At 38.0% G+C, this 15,782-nt stretch overlaps 1 protein-coding gene across 3 annotated transcripts in view; it reads right to left on the reverse strand.

The window, feature by feature from the left end:
• LDLRAD4 (low density lipoprotein receptor class A domain containing 4) overlaps positions 1-15,186 on the reverse strand; it is a 262,336-nt gene extending 247,150 nt beyond the window's left edge. For 2 of the 3 annotated variants that reach the window (XM_075213262.1, XM_075213260.1), the window contains exon 1: positions 15,037-15,186. The gene's annotated coding sequence lies outside the window, so the exon portion shown is untranslated. Of the gene's footprint in view, positions 1-2,303; positions 2,460-15,036 lie in introns of all 3 variants that reach the window. The other variant, XM_075213261.1, reaches the window with a different exon arrangement.
• Between the last annotated feature and the right edge of the window lie 596 nt (positions 15,187-15,782).

A 15,782-nucleotide genomic window follows, 5' to 3' on the forward strand; every position in this document is an offset into this window, starting at 1 on the left:
GGTACTGTTTTTGGAAGCCAACAATGATCACTTAATCTTAAATAAAGTCTCTGGTGAAGATGGGTGAGAAGTCAATATATAACAAGAAATTGATCTTCAGCTATTGCCTTTACTCTTCTACAGAGATAAAAATATTTTTAGACCAATCTGCTTTAAAATTAACAATTTTCTGATATGTACATATTTTAAGAAGCAGTTATTACACCTGTATTAAGCCCTCCTCCTAGTATAGTCCTCAGGCAGATTCATGGAAATGTTGTAGTCTACTTTGAAATTGCAAAAATATGCAGATGAACAGAAAACAAATCAGTGCCAACAATACAGTATGTCTTATTGGCACAATCATTGAAAACCATGTACAAGTTTATAAACAATCAAAGTTGTCTTGTTCTCACTGTACCAATTTGCCTGAGTAATCAACAAGTAACAGCTCTTCAAAGTAGTGAGACTGGAATGTAGTTACAACAATGGTTCATCACCAGTCAGGGTATTTCTTATAGACCATCACTGACCTACAGGTGCAGTAATATCAACCAAAATCAACAATCCAAACCGTGGAAACATAATTGGTGGTAGCCAACAGATTTGTTTTAGGAGGCTCAGAAGTGACCTGTGGGCCCATAAAAGGTGTTCAAACATCATCAAGAAGCATCAGGTCATATTAAAAACATGAAATGTTCACATAGCCTGAACATTAGGTTAATGTATAGATGGTTAGTCAACTGTTTATAAGCCATCACTAGCCAGTTGTCAAAATGTATATAAAAAAGGCAAAGTATTCTGGTCCTGAAAGTCACACACGGAGCAAAAAAAACGGTTCGAAAACGAATAATTATACCTAGCTAGAGTTTAGGCATAAGAAACGGTTTAGAAACAGAAATGTTCCCATTTAATTTTCAGTTATGAATAGTTTATTTTTTCACGCTCTATGTAGATTTAGAGAATTCTAGTAAATTCTAAATTTGCGTTTACTAAAGTAGTACTAGTTATATTAAAGCTGCTTTCTTTCAGAAATCCGAACCTACTTTGACTCAATACGATAAGAGAATTTGCTTGTATTAACTTATACTATATACCAATGGTAACGCATACTAGCTACAGGGCATGAATAACGACCACAAATGATTCTTTATTACCTCTCAGTCAGTGGAGCACACCAATTAAGCTCTTCCATATAGGTGCAAAAGCTTAACAGATCTCAGTGAATAAGAAATTTAATTTTGCCTGCCACAGCAACTGTTAATTCCTTTTGATTCTATTCCCCCTGTTGACAAGAATGAAAACCTGGGGGTATATAGAAAAATGACCCAAGTTAAATTACTGTGAAATGTTGCCAATTTGAGCCTTGGAGCTAGAGGGATTGATTCACTTAAAAACTTGTGACGAACAGGCAAGTAAGCAGAACATGGAGACAGTCATCTATGCAAGCACTATGTGAAATGCCATCATCAACTACTAGCGTGTTGAGGGAACAAAAGAATACACAACGGTTTAAGCAGCCCCCACCTCTCAGTCCATCTACCTCTTGTCTAACATTTCAATGAAGGCTAAATGAGACTAAAATCAATGGGATCAGTGCTCTTTTAAATTCTAATTAGCCCCTTAACTAAACCAGTTAGAATTTTTATGAGCTGGGTGAATTACAGGTATTAATGACTCCCCAGACCTCCAAGCACTGAAAGGACTCTCCAATGCTTCTTACTGACAACTCGTGCAGACCGACCAGAAGACTTTGTGGATGTGCACTCCGTACTTATACTGGTTACATTAACATGTTTCACGTGGGTGGTAATAGCCAAAAATGATCTCAGTCCTTCTAAGAAATCATTTCACTAGGCTATGAAAAGGCACCTTCAGCATCTCCTATTTCTCCTTCCCTCCTCCCCTTTGTCTTCTAAAGATTCAAGACTATTTTTAGTTAAGGAATACAAAAAAAAAACCAAAACCACGACAACACAATTAGATCTATTACTAGAAAGAGAAAAGGTATATCTATTACACAATTCTTCCTCTCAAGACATGACCTACTTATCCATTTTCCCTTGCTAGACATTACATGCTACACTGCTGCAATAAAAGCATATGTCCATTTCTCAGACACCCCCGCAGCTCTATAAACCTGCCGCAATAAATAGAACACAGCACAAGAGCATTAATTCTGTTTATACATTATGCTTTTTCAGACAATGTAACAGCATTGATGGGGTTGTTTTTTTGTTAAAAAAAACACAGGTCATTAGTGTTCCTAAAAATATTATATAGCATGAATATAGCACGAATGAATAGAAACAGGTTCGACTCACTTTGTAAGACTAAATACTAAACAAAACAGGTCCGTTCTTCAAATATGATCCCTATACTGTAATAGTTTGCAGATGGGGCAGCTGTACTGGGGCCTGTGCGTCACAAATGCTATTCGTGCCACTCCAGTGAAACCCAACAATGTAGGCAGGGGAGCACTAAAGAAAAAAAAAAAATGTTAAGTGCTTAATGCATTGTGCTATATATATCATGTAAAACTTGTAAATGCTATAAGTACAGAGGATATTTTAATGTACCAGCACAATAAAGTTCTAGTTTTTGTACGCAAGAGTAGAGGCAGTAGAATATCATTTGCATATACAATCACAAATACAAAGTAGTAAAAGTAATTACATACAAAATACACTTTAGGCACCCTTGGTACGTTCTGTCTGAACAGTGTTTACCAGTTGACCGACGCCGCATAACCAGCACTTCAATTGGAGATTGCTAAACCTTACCAACAATGCTCTGGCATTAAGGGCAAGTCTAAGAGTAAGCTCTAGATGGACCATACCATCTGTCAGTCATTCTGAACACTCATACTTACTGTAGAATTCCTCATAGGGTTCAGTGTTTCTAACTTGATCCTCCACCAAGTGGTAAAAGCAGCTCAGGGAGAAAGGAGCACAAAACACATAAAAATACCACTTTGCACAAGCCATAATAGCTACCTTCTTCATATTTTTAAAGCTTATACTTAAAACATCTGTAAAAGTTACATAAGCACTTGCACTCACGCCATGGACCCCTGCATGGGATATCTAATGCAGCACAGAAATCTATTTTTGTACCTATTAAGTTGGTGGCCATCTCCTACTCTCTAACCTAGTGACAGGCAACAGATCCTCTTCTGCTTCATACAAGCTACTTTTATTCACTCGTAGCCCCAGGTTTTATTCCAGGCTTAATGCTTAGCCAAGCTTCACCCCTGTACATATTGAATAAGAGCTAGGCTGCAGATGGGCATAAAACTAGAGATTGAGACTGAACTTGAACTTATTTTATGAGAAAAGCCAACATCTGCATTATGGGTCTTCCTCTACACATTGTTTTGCAGTATTTTGGTTTCATAAACAGATATAATTAAAACACTTTATTTTCATTTTCCAAATACAAGCTGTTTTCTAAGCATACTGTGCCACATAATTACCTACAGGAGATACAGGTGAGCCAGCAACAAAATTAATAGACAGCAGGACACTCTCGCAAGACAATAGCAATCCCAAAGGTCTTTGACTTAACCACAGCCTTAAGAGCAAATATCAGGATCTATTAGTTTAACAGATCAAGGAGCATGTAACTACATTTTTTCCAGATCTGAGGATGGGAAGGAAAACTACTATGTAGAAGTAATTGCCAGCTAGTGTTTGCCTTTTCTCAGAACTGTTGGCTAAAACAAACACAAAAACATATCTTATAATGGCAATACTTTTGGAAGCCTCACATGTCCATCTCCTTCAATTTCATTGTGATTACAAAAAACAATTATACAATTTATATTTTGCCTACTTTTCAGCTGCAAAAGATTGGGGGGAGGAACCGCCTCCGGGGTTCAAAAGAGATGCTTGTACCAGTGTCAAGAACAACCAGAGAATCTTTGAAAGGACACTTGAGAACCAAACAGCTTCAAGTATTTGCTATTGGTGCTCTGCAATAGGAATGGTCAGGCAGCCTGTACAGGAGCGGTGACGTCACAGTGCTAATATTGCGGGAATCCTAAAAGATGGAGGACACATGGCCACCACAAAATTCATCACTCCCAGATAACTTTAGCCACCACAAGTATTTCCAGAGTGATTTGGCAGCCACTGCTACAGTCAGATATGGATAAACTTAACTTCCTCCAGTAATATACCCAGTAACAGAAATAAGTAACCAGCAGTGCCCAGTAATATGCCAACGATGCCAAATATGTCCACCAACAGTCATAATATCCAATAAAATGACAGCAGCAAAAGCAATGTCAATAAAAGTAAGTCGGCAGTAAGGTTCATAAACATGCCGCCCATTTTAGTAGTGCCCAGTAATATGCCAGCAGTAATGATGCCTGTCAATACATTACCATTTACACCAGGGCCCTTAGCAGACAAGCACTAATAGTAAAGCCCATTATTAAGCCACCAATATTAAGTACAGCAAGAACAGTAATGTCCAATAATATTATAGTCCTTGCTGCGGTCAACTCCTCTTCCCAAAACAGCCCAATCAGATTTAAGGGCTGCCCCAATGTTTGCAAACTGTTATGCAAACAGCGCTAGGGTCATTTCACTCCACCCACGGAGAAAAGTCTTTGGGTAAGGCCAACCAAGCCAAAAAAGAAACAGATGATCAAATAGCTTATTTTAAGCCTTTTGGAAGTAAATACAGTGAGCTGGAACATATAAGATATGGTGACAAATGCATTTATTCTTTATAAATGCAGATACAAAAGGCTAAGACAGACATGCAGCTGAAGAAAATGTATAGTACATTTATGCTGTGAGTTATATAATTAGAGCCACAATTGCTGAAACCTGATCTGTAAGCTTGCTGTAAATTAATAAGGAGTTGCCAAATAAGATTAATGGTAACGTGTAATTTATGCAGGTGCTAAGATAATGAATCTTTAATTGTTATTAAACCATACGGCCCTTCTTGCTCAAGGACAATGATTTTATAACTAATATATAGCAAGCTCTATGCATCCAATGTAACTGGCTTATATCTTGAAACATTTACTACTGCTTCACCCTTGGGCATATTTTTTTCTACAGGGAAATTAGAAAAATGATTTGTAAAGCAGTAAGAGAGAAAAAAAAAAAAACTTTTCATGTCAGTCTAGTACTAGGTAAAAAAAACAAAAAAGTAAAATAAACCGGAATATTGAGTAACCATTGTAGGAAACACCTTCCCATAAAATACATTAAATGTAAAATATGTAAAATACAGCAACCGCTCTATATGCAACCAGTTTAAGGGCTTGTTTGCAGTTTGTTACAGTGTTACAACAGCATGAAGAGTAGTTGTGACTTTCATTGTTCGTCCATATCGTAACTTGTGTTTGTTAAGCTTCCCCTGGTCATCTACATGTATACGTTTTAGGACTGGTAATACTGTATAAATATTGCTTCCAGGGTTTGACAAGCCTGCAATTGGTCATCTAGGTTGTTGCCGTTGTTGGGGACCATGCAGTTTTGATGCCTATAGCAACATTAAATGTATCTTCCCATTCGCTACTGTATAAATTGGTGTTCCTTCATTAAAGTTGTTTTTATATTTCTAATGTTTATGCAACAGTCAAAACCACGGATGATAGAACTTGCACAGAAGAAAGTTAACAAAACAGCAACCTGTGATGCTTGTTATCATGACACACAAGGGGTTAGCTAACACAGCAATACAGGGTCTCCTTATGTGGCAAGAGTTAATGATATTAATGAGAGACAGGCTCCTTAGCTACTGAAGAGGCTAATAAAGTCAATGCAGCACAGGCCCCCGAAGCACTGAAGGGTTTAATAACACACAGACATAGGGTTGTGTGCGCATTGAACAATTACATAATGGCACAGGCTGAGTACACAGACAGTTTTGAGCTCTCTTACAGTTTTTTGCCTTTTAAGTCAAGTACAAAATCATTTCAACAACAGGATCTGAAATGAAGACAGTGTGCAACAGCTCCCTCCTAATTCTCTAAAAATAGCAGTGCCATTAGGATTGCTTCTGGAAGACAATACAAACACTTTAGTTAAGCACTTTGGAAAGAGAATGGCAACCATTTCACATTTCAAAATGAATAAAAATTACCTTCTTTCTAAAAAATTGCAAAAAAAACCAATAAAAAAACAAAACCAAAACTGTCTTCTTAAGGGCACCATTGATCTTGTAACCACTATAATGTCTGCTGGATGGGTCTACTTCAATTTACATAGAATGCCACTAACGTTACAGGGAAACTAGCATCGCAACACAGGGACTTACACAGCTAAAGGCGATATATTATATAGCTATAAGAATTTAATTTACATCCAATATATTCAGTAAGGCAGTAGGTGTGCACAACATATCTCTGTATGGTTACACGTGCGATAAGTTGTCTGGAATACTATTAAAAAGAAATACCAATTCACCCATTTTAGAAAATTATAGTGTAAATAAAAAAAAAATAAAAAAACCACTTGTTCCAACCCCACTATCCTGCCTGTCACTATGATATACACTGATCAGTCATAACATTAAAACCACCTGCCTAATATTGTGTAGGTCCCCCTCATGCCAGTTGACTCTTCAATGCATGGACTCCACAACACCTCCGATAGTGTCCTGTGGTATCTGGCACCAAGACGTTATCAGCAGATCCTTTAAGTCCAGTAAGTTGCGAGGTGGGGCCTCCATGGCTTGGTCTTGGATTTTCCAGAACATCCAACGGATGCTTGATTGGATTAAGCCGTTTCAGTAGGTGGTATGTGTAAAAGGAACATCCATACGAATGCCAGGACCCAACGTTTTCCAGCAGAACATTGCCCAGAGCATCTCACTGCTTCCATTGGCTTGACTTCTTCCCATAGTTCATCCTGGTACCATCTCTTTCCCAGGTAAAAGACACACATGCTCCTGGCTGTCCATATGATGTAAATGAAAAACGTGATTCAGACCAGGCCACCTTCTTCCATTGCTCCATTTCTGGTGCTCACGTCCCCATTGTAGGCACTTTGGCTGGTGGGCATGGGTCAGCATGGGCACTCACCAGACTGCGACTACGCAGCTGTGGTGCACTGTGTTCTACAACATTTCGATCATAGCCAGCATTAACTTTTTTTAAGCAATTTGTGCAACAGTAGCTCTTCTATGGGATTGGACCAGACAGGCTAACTTACACTACCCATTCGCATCAATGAGCCTTGGTCAACCATAATCCTGAAGCCGGTTCACCAGTTGCACTTCCATGGACCACTTTTGGTGGGTACTAGCCACAATTTGACCCCTGTCAAAGTTGCTCCGATCCTTACTCTTACCCATTTTTCATGCTTTCAACACATCGTATTCAACAACTGACTGGTCACTTGCTGCCCACTTGCTCCCCTTGACAGGTGCCATTGTAATGAGATAAGTCATTAATTTCACTTGTCAGTTTTAATGTGGCTGATTGGTGTAAGTCACCCATGTGTTTTCATAAGACAGATTTTTTGCAGAAAAACTGGCACTAACTTTGGAAATAGAATAAAAGATTACAATATATTTATTTTAAATAAATTTATTGTATTTGAAAGGAGTTTATTTTAGAAACTCCACAGACTTCCTGATCAGAAAGGGGGTTTTTATTCTCCATTTCAAAAATAAGTCCCATTCTACAAGACTGTTAGATAATTATTATTTTTTTTAATAAAAAAGAAAACAAAAATCATCAAGGGTCTGTTATATAAAAGTTACGAAGCACATTTTGTTTTGCTTTTTGTTTTCCTTTTTAAAAACACACACCAGCCAATCTTCTAAGGAGTATGTTTATTTTGAAAACAATAATTTCCATCCACATCAAGACAAGGACTTGCGTCCTCTACCAAATTATTTCTACAATTATGCTGTGCTGCACAAGGAGTAACAAATAGGTCACCTCTACTAGTCTTTTACATGGACGGCTCGTCTTTTATCTTTACTCTACAGTCCCCCATTTTAGCCTCTTGCTATCATCTTCTCAAGAGAAGAACATTTTTCATTTGTTACTGGCTGGCTGTGAACGCAGAATACACGACACCTGTGGCCTCGTTTTCATGTAAAAACTGTTCATTCCAATGCTCCAGCGTTCTTAGCCAGCACCCGATGACACTAATGATAAATGAATCAGCACAGCAGCAATGATTTCTTTTTTGCGTACGCCTGTCTACACACTATTCTCAAATAATCTAAAGGTTACGCTGTAATCCTAAAGCTGTAACCATTTTAACACCCCATAATAAAGATACATTAAGGTGCTTATGCCAGGTATTGAAACTGGCAGGTCACATAAATCAGAAGTAAAAACACACTTGTCAAGACCAGGCGCTGCACCACAGCTTCAGGTATTAGAAATTGTAAATTATAGTAATGTACAGTTTTATTGTGTGAATCATCAGTACTACTACCTCAGTTGCTGGCTACATACTATAAAGAGTGTATTGTGTGCTTTATCAGCACAAACCATTGTGCGTTCAGTCCCTCTTCATTTTAATGGCAATGACCAATGACTTTAAAGTGTAGATCTGCCACTTAACACAATAAATCTAATTAGCCTGTGTGTGGTCTGCACTTTAAATTACAGGCTTTAAATTAATTACTGTTATGTTGTATTAACCAGATGTCCTACATACGTCTCAGTAGAAATGGTTCATTTATATTCATTGTAAAATTAAGAAGGGTCTTGCTGAAAAGGCTCTCACTTTCCAGTACTGAACGTCAACGAGAACACTGATGTGTACTGTAAAGTTCATACTGCCTAGAGCACTAGTGCCCAACTGGCAGCCCTTCTACACGCATGTGTGAATTGACATGACTATATAGAATTCTGTAATGCTTTATTTTACTTTTCTCCCCTTCCACCACCTGTATGTACAGACCGCTGATCTCAGGTTGCAGTGAGCCTGTATGTTATATCAGTACTAGGGTCACAGTGCTTAGAATGATGTTGAGAACATGCAGCCAGTTTCCTACCAACGGCAGTAGAAGCAGAATTAAATACCGACAGCCACATTCACGACTTATTATTACAGTCAGTGGTCAACAGGGAAATTTAGATGTGGTGGTATGGAAAAATATCTTCCACGGGTACATGGTAAGCATGACACATCACAACAACCCTGGCAGTTGGGAATCAGTGCAGACTGTTTGGACAGTCCCCAAGAAATGTCCTGCCTAAATTGGAACAGTTGGATGGTTGTCCTGTATTGTCCGAGAACAAAAAAAAACCAAAAACAAACAAAACTTAATAGTACTTTATTTGACGACACATAGTACAAGAAGAAAATCTGTTTTGGTGTTTTAAATATACCAGCCGTGGTCAAAGAGGAAATTTAGAAGTGGCAGTAAGAAAAACGTAATGGGAATGTGAATTTGATAGTTTTGCAATGAAAGCAGTAGAAGTGGTGGTGTGGCAGACCCACGTTTACTAATCCATTTTGATTAATAATTACAGTTCTATATAGCACTGGTGCAATTATGCTGCAGGCATATTGGTGGCCTTTATTGTTTTTGTGGAGGTTACCAACCATTACTACTACTGCTTTACATATCAATGGGCATCGTTCTATAGGCGCCATAATACTATAATATAGTACTACTGATGCTCCACAATGAGGAGTCTCTGCATCAGTGGCTCACAGTACCAGTTTATCCCATTGCATTCCAGTAGATTGTAGAGGAAATGTTTTACTAAATTAGATTCTTGCTGAAAGCTTTACATTTTTGCAATGTGCTGCCCGTGAGTCTGTCCCCTACCCCACAACAAGATCTAGCAGGTTGCCCACCACAGCCTTAGAGAACAATGAATATTCCACAATCCGGTGTGGCATGAAGAGCTTTTCATGTATGTCACATATGGTTATACTGACCAACCAGTATTTACTGCATCCATTAAACCATATATTCATAAATAAATGTAAAAAATAAGTCCAAGAAAGGGGAGTACTGGGAAGAAAGGAGGAAGTTATTAAAAAAAAAAAAAAATTAGACCACTGACTTGGACAGGAGACACTTTATAAGCAATCTAGTATAAAAAGGAGGTCATGTGACTGGCTGTGAACCTGAGAAATGGCATCCAATCATGTGCCACTATAATAGCAGAGAGGCCCAATCTCGGCAAAACTGTTTTTTTTTTTCTTCTCCTTTCTTTATGGAACATTCACACATTTCAGCCTCCCATCTTCATTTCTTGCTATTCTCTTGCATGACAAATACATCCAATGTAAGTCAAGTAAATAGTTTACACTTGTGCAGTAAAAAGCAGTGTGCTGTATTTTTTGTGAATATGCTGCATGTCATCCTTAGTAAAAAAAAAATTAAAAAAAATTTCTGTCCTCCCTGAGCTCGCCTTAGGACACCTGCGTTACGGTTTGACAGGTGTACCGCCCCAATCAAACTCCCCACTAATAAATAAATAAATAATATATATATATATATATATATATATATATATATATATATATATATATATATATATATATATATATATATATACACACACACAAAAATAGAAATCCGACTAGAAACGCATGGTTTTTTGTTTTGTTTTGCACTTTTAAAATTAATGTTTACTCCCTGCGCTAAGTTGAAAAAAAAAAAAAAAATGGTAAAGTCCAAAAGAAATAATTACATTTAGCTGAATAGTTTTATATTGGGCAGAAGCAGTTGAATTAAGCAGCTAAATATTAAATACTCGCCTATTTCCCTGAAATGTCCAGGACACACTTAAATCTCATGGTGTCCTCCCAGACCCCTGGGAGAGTAGGCCAATACACGTATCCCACATCTTCTTTCGTAGAGTGTTTGTGGTGGGGGGGTGCAATTGGCATCATCAGACCCCCCCCCACAAGATCAAGATTTACATCAATGCACAGCTGTGACCAGGCCAATGATGACACATCACATCGGGGCTAATACTTAGAAAGTGTGCATTAAATGAGTTGGGTTTTTTTTATTTCTCTTTTTTAATAAAAACTAAATTTCTTATTACCTTTTTCCACCACAGAGGATAAATATGTGCACTGCAATATATATAATGTTTTTACCTTTGTTACCAGACTCCTGTTCTCAAGACCATTTCAGACACTTCTCAGCATGGTATACACGTGCACCAGTACATAGAGGCAGATCAAGAGGGGTGCAATCACCTAATCTAGAAGCACACCACATATATTTGCATAGAGGCTGCTCCGATTAGGTTTTAAACACAATCAGAGCAGCTCGATATGATCCACTGTCTGTTTCTCTGTCCCATTTCCAATCAGATTGAAGGAGGGTAAGGGGTATGCTAAATCACCCCTCCTATTAAACAAAAAAAAAAAGGTTCTAGATCCGCCCCTGGTACTTAGTGAATTGATAGACTATGTAGATGCATAATACATTATGTATCAGCCCACACAACCGCTCCATCCAACATGCAAAGACGATGAAGCTCACAAGAGCAGTAATAACACTGACGCGCAGGGAGGAATTGGCAATTCCTAATAATTTAGAGATTTTAGGCATGTCTCCCCAAACTTTCAGGGCCATTTTAAATCAAACATGTAATAATGACATAGCTATGTAGACTAATATAGTCTTACGTCTTCAGCTATCTATGGCCAATCAAAGGTAGCCCCCCCCCCCCCCAAACCCTGTCTGTAGACTTTGGATACCTTGAAAAACTCTGCAGCATAACTTATGAAATATTGTCCATGTGGTCAAAACATTTATCTTAGTCTCAAAGATGCAGTTGATACTGAAGTTCTCGGATCAGGAGTAGAAACCCCTCCTTTGTAACAAGAATTTGGAAACATACCATGGTCCGCATGAGAAGTAGTGTGTATGCGTTTTGTTTTTCTAAAAAGTACATTTACATAAAAATACGGTAACCTCAATGACCACACCCACTTGTTTCTTTGTATGGTACTTAATACAGGCCAGGACCAATTTAAGGATCCAGCTAACCAGCGCACCTTAAAGAAAAAAAACAAAAAACCTGTCTCCTACTATTCCGGAATTACTACTTCTGAAAGTGGACGTTATCTGCCCTGGCTAATTAAAAGATCATGCGGGCTATTAGATTTGACAGACTTCTGAACTCCATATTATTTTGCCCACCTATTTTAATAGTTAGACAAATAGGGCAGCATTTCAGTTATTTATTTTTTCCCAGCGTTAAAATCATGCTTAAATCAAATAGTCTGCTGTTATTGGGGGATGAAAAAAAAATAGCAATTATCTCAAATATGTGCAACTACATCTAACTACTAGTTCTGCAGAAAGTGACAATACATCACATCTTTAACAGCATCAGTCCACATTTCAAGGATGCCAACAACCTTGTACAGGTAAATCATTTAAATATTTGCAGTCTATGAATGCACATGGCAAACAATATGATGATATATATATATATATATATATATATATATATATATATATATATATATATATATATATATATATATATATATATATATATATATATATATATATATATATATATATATACTAGATACAACTGTCTGATAGTTCGATCCATCACAGAAACAACTGGCTTCGCTCACCCCATTGTCTAAGCTTGAATAAAGCTTCCACAGATAGTTATCAGGGCTGTATGAAGTGTGCGCGCGTGGCTGATTGATGGTCCCTAATCAGCCAATCACACTGCACACAGAGGCCCGACAATTCAAACTGCCCTGACCACTGTCAACAGCTGCCTTTAGCAACTGGGCAGCCATTACTCAGATGGATAAGCAGCTGTAACTAATGAATCTAATGAATACATACAGCCAAGTGACTATTATACACAACATAACTAGCCAGTCTTTGACTATTACAAAACCTAAGGAGTTTACTTAAATACTGCTGAATATAGTATAATAGAAAAAAATATGATAATGCAGGTTAGAGATCCCTGTTCCAAAGAGCTTACAGTCTTTGTAGGAGAAGAAACAAACGTTAAACAAGAGGAATGAGAAAAGTGAATAGAATAAGCAAGTAGTTAATCTACTGAAAAAGCTTCCTGGGAAAAGAAATGCAAGCTTGTGGGACATTAGTAAGCAGGGAGTTCCAAGGATGAGGAACTATAAAAGACAACTGTTACCGTATGTGCAAGATGGCTCTAGAGGAATATTAGATGGATGTTCTGAACTAAGCAAGATGGTATATATCAAGGAATAAGAGCAGGCTCGTAAGGTAAACATAAGCTTTGACAGAGAAGTTTGACTTGTGTACCACACTTGAGGAGCTAAGGCTTTAGAAGAAGAGGGGAGGGGAGTTTTAACACTCAATTTTGCGAGCTCTACATCAACATGTGAGTTTCATAAGGTGAACTCCCCCTAGCATCCACAGTGATTTCTGTATCTGGTAGACACACCTTGAGGGGATTATAACGCATACAACAATCCTGCTGGTCTTAAAGTACGTCTGATTGCCAGCAGAAGAAAAGAAAGTTTCACCTTTTAGTCCTTCGTTCTATAATTGCAACCCTGCGAGGCTACTATACAGGACAGAACTATGCCTCAAACTTTACCCTTTCCAGAATGGAAGATTGTATGAAATATGTTAAACACTAAACATATTGGATACATGTCACTGAAGGGGATTAAGACTGTATAGTTTTGTTTGGACTATAGACACACTAATCAACTAGTGATCACCCCAAACAAAGGGATACCACAGTTTATAAACATAATAGATTTATCAGAAATAGACTATACTAGAAATTACTTTTAGTTAAAACTGTAGCGACCAGCATAAAAGCAGCAAGATTTGTTCAGGGGAGATGCACGTTAACTATTATAATGCTAATTTGTGACCAGCCTAGTTAAGAGAATATGATGTTAACTACATGGCCAGTAAAAATCAACTACTGCACATAGTAAACAGTTTTTGGCACATAGTCAATGTAAATTAGCACAATTTGGTTTAAGAAGGGTTAACTCCAGAATGTAGACACCTGAAAAACTATTACACATAAATGCATCCAGAATTCTGAAGTGTGTACACCATAAAGGGTGTGGACACTTATGCTGAGACAAGACAAACCTTACCACCAACCATCCAAACATTTCCGAAAGTTACCTGCCTCAGCCTGTCGATCAGACAGTTAAAACACAAATGCTGTGCAATTATCAAGTGAAAGACAGCTGAAATCACTCACTTCCACAGGAGCCAGTTTATAATTATACATTTTAGCAAGATATTTTAATTCTATCACTAAGTGAATCATAAAAACCAAAGAACATTCACTAATAAAAAATAAAAAAATTTGGGGAAAAAAAGTCAATGCTCACATGCATTTATAAAACAAGGAGTAAAACTAGATTAACACAATATACCTTAAAATTAATAAAAACCATAACACAAAGCCCACTTGCACTACGGTGACTGAGAATTCCCAGTTTAGGGTTAATTCATCACTTATACCTTGTAATATTTTAAAACTGTACAGTAAAAATGAGACCAGTGTCAGCATAAATGAACATCACATGTTACATTAATATAGACAAAGATCTGCCAAAAGGATCATCAAAACAGTAGTAGATGTCTGTGGTACCCAGCTGAGCAAGATGTGAGCTGCATACATCCTGTAGGTGAGGACAAGTATACAATGCTGAAGGGAGCATGTGCAGAAGGCACACCCCCTCCACATACCTCGCAATACCTTTTACTTTCATTGAACTCATTCACTGCGACACCCATATACTGCTGCAGCACCCTTTTTAGAACAAGCACCACTCTCCTGAGCATCAGCTGCCCTAACACCCTATAATGGGATTATCACCTTAAACCCACATTGGATCCCTTTCATACTGAGCGCATCCATAGATGCGACTAGCAGAGACAGGGCAGATGTGGCTTTCTCAAACACAGAATTAAACTTGGGCCTCTGACACTTTTCTGCCTGCAGCAGCTCCTCCCCGACTCCCAGAAAAGCTCCAGCTGCAACCCCACAGCAGCTTTCTGACTCTGCACTTGCCTCCCCTCACACCCCTTCAGCTGCCCCTCATTGCCGGTGCTGTTGCTTGTTCTTATGCAGAGCAAATGAAAGGGTCTTACCTCCCCCTGCAGTGTGTCTGCGCACACAGGGTCCTTGTCTGGGACTAGCAATAGCTCCTCCAGCCCTCTGTCTGCAGCCAGTCTAGATCTCACTCTGACAGCCAGAGAGAGGAGACAAGTTCTAGAGGGAGGTGTGAGGGGGAGGGGAGAAGCTTCCTGCCCAGCCCTGACTATCGGATTCACAGGCTACACTGACACCTACTGGGCGGATGTTTAAATGCTGCGCTGGGATCACTTGCTCTTAGTAATGTCTCTATCGTGAATAGATGGCATGCGAAGTATGGATACTATTATTCGAAAATTAATAATACAATAATAGTGCTGAAAAATACTTTATGGCCTGTGAATTTAACATTTGGGACAATCATCTAATTAAATGTTAGTTTTATTAACCACAAAGTACGTTTAGTGCAACTTCAAATCTATGAGTACAAAGTGTCCCAATTCAGTGGTTTTCACCTGCTTTGAGTATTCTCTATTATAACAGACAATTATCCCAAACATAAAGGGACAGTTCCAGCTTTTAGTTTTGTTCAGGAAATTTACTGAGGATATTTACACTTTTAATCGTCAGGGATTTGAATTAGATCATCAACCGTCATTACTTTGTTAAGGCTCTACAGGTGTTTATTTGGAAAAAAAAAATCATTTGAAATTCATCACTAAACAGAGCTCGTTTGCTTCCAGGATGAAAGTCTAATACACTCATTTATCATTATTATTATTTATTTAAAAAAAGTGTTTTT

Source organism: Mixophyes fleayi, chromosome 5 (assembly GCF_038048845.1).
Source record: "Mixophyes fleayi isolate aMixFle1 chromosome 5, aMixFle1.hap1, whole genome shotgun sequence".
Classification (NCBI taxonomy): domain Eukaryota; kingdom Metazoa; phylum Chordata; class Amphibia; order Anura; family Limnodynastidae; genus Mixophyes; species Mixophyes fleayi.